We start from the raw sequence: 3,426 nt of genomic DNA, 5'->3' as shown, positions 1-3,426 counted from the left end.
AATAATAAATAAAAATTCAATACATAGATCATAGTTTAACTAAAGATTCGAACTTATAATTTCCACCATAACGACCATATTTAAACGACTGACAGCCTGACTCTCTGGTCCCCAGCGGAGTCGCCAAGCTGTCATAACCATTTTTTAGGTATATAAATTATATATTGTTTTAAAAACGATTATGATTTTTATTTTTGAAAAATTGTGATTTTGGATTAATTGAAAAATATTGAAAAATGAGTCGCCATCGACCTTTCGATTAGGTAGGTCGAATACCCAAAAACGTCTTTTTAAAACAATTTTAAGAAAAAATATTTTTTAGACAACAGTGGTCTGCATTATTAGAAAAACTTTTAAGGGTTCGAAAGTCGATTACGTATGTGAAAAATATAAACATTCACAACGCCCGAAAATCGGTACTTAGTCGCTTATATACCGTCGTAATAGTAAAACTTAAAGTTTGAATCAAAAGTAAAATTATGATCTATTTATTGAATATTAGTTAAAATAAAAGAAATCCTTCACTTGATAAGAAATCCCGAGATTTGCAATCCTCCATCGGGAAAGCTATCTCACCTATTTCTCATCCGTAAAGAATATTCTATCTTTTGAATTACCACCAAATAATATCGAAATGGGTATAAAATAAAATATACTTTATTCATCTAAAACATATATATAATTAATATTAACATAAAAACGTTAACACATTAAACATTATAAAAAAATAATAAAAATATATAAAAAAATGAAATAAAATTTTAAGGTACATAATAAGTAAAGTGAATATCTAATGCATAACTAAGTCTAACCGCAATATCACAAACTAATTGAAATTTATTAAACAATAGTATGACTATTAATCAATATATACACATTTATATATATATATATATTCTAATATTAACTCATACTAGACAAATATTTAAAGAAAATAAAATAAATAAATAAATAATAATAAAAAACACACAAGTAATAAAATATTACACATATATTTAACAAAGGATCTACACAACCTAAACAAAAATAACAGTGACCAAGCAAGCAAATAACCCAAACAAGTCTTAAACAGTGGCTACAAATTACACTAGGAAAAACTTAGGTATCAAATGCGTAAATTACCACTTTCTCTATACTATGAACAAAGGACTAAAATAAAAAAAAGAAAACATACAATGTAAATTCAGTATTTAAACCAAACAGTAAAACAGTGATCAAAATGTAAACTTTATAAACACAGAGTACAATGTTAAAATTTACAAAATATTACTGCAAGGTGACCAATATATAAACAATACAAATATGTGGTATAAAATACAAAAGTAAATAAAATACAATAAATGGCCATATTATAAACATACATAACACAGGAGCCCCGGTTACATAGTTTACCCATATTGAAATTACAACTCGACCCTCAACCTAAACGGTGCCATTTTGGACTCGGTTTATAAGGCCAAACCTAAGGCCCTTACTCGGTGAACCTCTCATTTCCCATTTGTCTCCCTCTCTCAAAATCCAAAGAACCACAGAAGCTCTCAACCCTCACCTAGGCATGTAAATGAACTGAACGTTCAGCGAACTGTTCATGAACCGTGCGGCGGGAAGTTCGTTTATGTGCGTTTATTTATTAAATGAACGAACATGAACAAGATTTTGTGTTCGTTTAATTAAATGAACGAACATGAACATAGGTCTCGTTCGTTCATTTACGTTCGTGAACGTTCAGTTATGTTCGTTCGGTTATGTTCGTTTATGTTCGTTCGGTTATGTTCGTTTATGTTCATTCATTTATGTTTAACCCAATCTTCTTAAATCAATTTTGGTGACCAATTTGTAAGTATCTTAAAAATATTAATTAATCTGATATTTTGATAACCAACTCCATAGTTAACCCAATTTTATTTGGAAAACCCAACAATATTAACATGGTTTAGTTCTTTTTGAACGATCCATAAGTTGCATACCCAACACCATCAACATCCATTGCGCCAGAACCCTATGTGACTGTGCCACCAGCTGGTTATCCGATAAGCAAAGAGGAGTCCCAGAAACCAATTGCTTTCGAAACCAAGTCCAAAGGTGATGGATTCCGGAAGGGATGTTAAGTATTAAGCATTGTTTCTTCTACTCAAATAATCTTCTTTTCTTTCACTTATAATGGAGTATTCGAATTTACAAGTAAATAGTGATCAACCAACAACTCAAGTCAGCTTACTTTTAACTCAAGAACCCAATAATAGTAAGGCCTTATTCCATAGGTTGAGAAGTTCTTTAATGCGTTTCATCAAACAAATTTTGTGCGCCATCCGGATATGGAAGTTTAGCTAACCTACTTCTCTCATCTCCCAATTTTCAACTTCTTCATAGCATGAAGCTAAGGACATGTTTGTTTGATCCCCAAGGATTAAGGTCGACAATCTCATGAAACACAATTTGTGTTCATCTCGACTGTTGTTGAAGGAGATAGGAAGAAAGAAAGTGGAGGAACGTTATGCAATCCCACATCAGTAGTAAACAAGCAGTTCGGGGTTGGTAACTTATATAAAAGAAGATGGGGGAGAATAGGTTTAAGCATCTTTGCGCTTGGGGTAATGTCGAGCTTGAATCGAGCTCAGAATCGAGCTCGAGTCTCGAGTTTTAATCGAGCTCTTAATTTTTTTTTGAGTTCGAGCCTTTTCAAGTTCGAGACGAGTTTCAATATTATATTTCGAGTTTGAGTCGAGCTTGATAATTTTAAGCTCGCGAGTTTTCGAGTCGAGTCGAGCTTACTTTGAAAGTTTTCGAGTTCGAGTCGAGCTCAGCAATACTCGAGCTCGACTCGGCTCGTTTACACCCTAGGTAGGGTCTCCAACGTTTATGTTCGTGTTCATTTATATTCGTGTTCGTTTATGTTCGTGCGCATTTATGTTCGTTTATTTATTAAATGAACGAACATGAACAAATTATATTCCTTAATAAACGAACATGAACAAAAAAAAATTTGTTCGTTTATGTTCGTGTTCGTTTATGTTCATTTATTTATTAAATGAACGAACATGAACATACCTCCGTTCGTGTGCGTTCGGTTCGTTTACAGGCCTACCCTCACCCCTCTGCCCGTCCTCAGCCGAGGATTAAGACCCCAAAACTCCCCAGCCACCGTAGATCGATGGCCACGGGGAACAACATCATCATCCTCTCACCTTCTAAACAACCCCACCCCAGGCGAGTCGTGACCCAAAACCCCACTGTGCTTCAAACCCTAACGACCCTAGAAGAGAAAAAAAAAATTACCTTTGGGATGGTTCTTCCCAGTTCCGATGAGATGAGTAAGGGCTAGGTTTAGCAGGTATTTTCTTTTCTCTCTTTTCCTTCTTTTCTATTTTATTTCCTTCTTTTTTTTAAAACCTGAATCCCCTCTCTGAATCCAAATCTCCTCTTTTT

Source organism: Hibiscus syriacus, unplaced genomic scaffold (genome assembly GCF_006381635.1).
Source record: "Hibiscus syriacus cultivar Baekdansim isolate YM2019G1 unplaced genomic scaffold, ASM638163v2 tig00110125_pilon, whole genome shotgun sequence".
NCBI lineage: Eukaryota > Viridiplantae > Streptophyta > Magnoliopsida > Malvales > Malvaceae > Hibiscus > Hibiscus syriacus.
The sequence above is the reverse complement of the archived record's forward strand: the minus strand, read 5'-3'. Positions refer to the sequence as shown.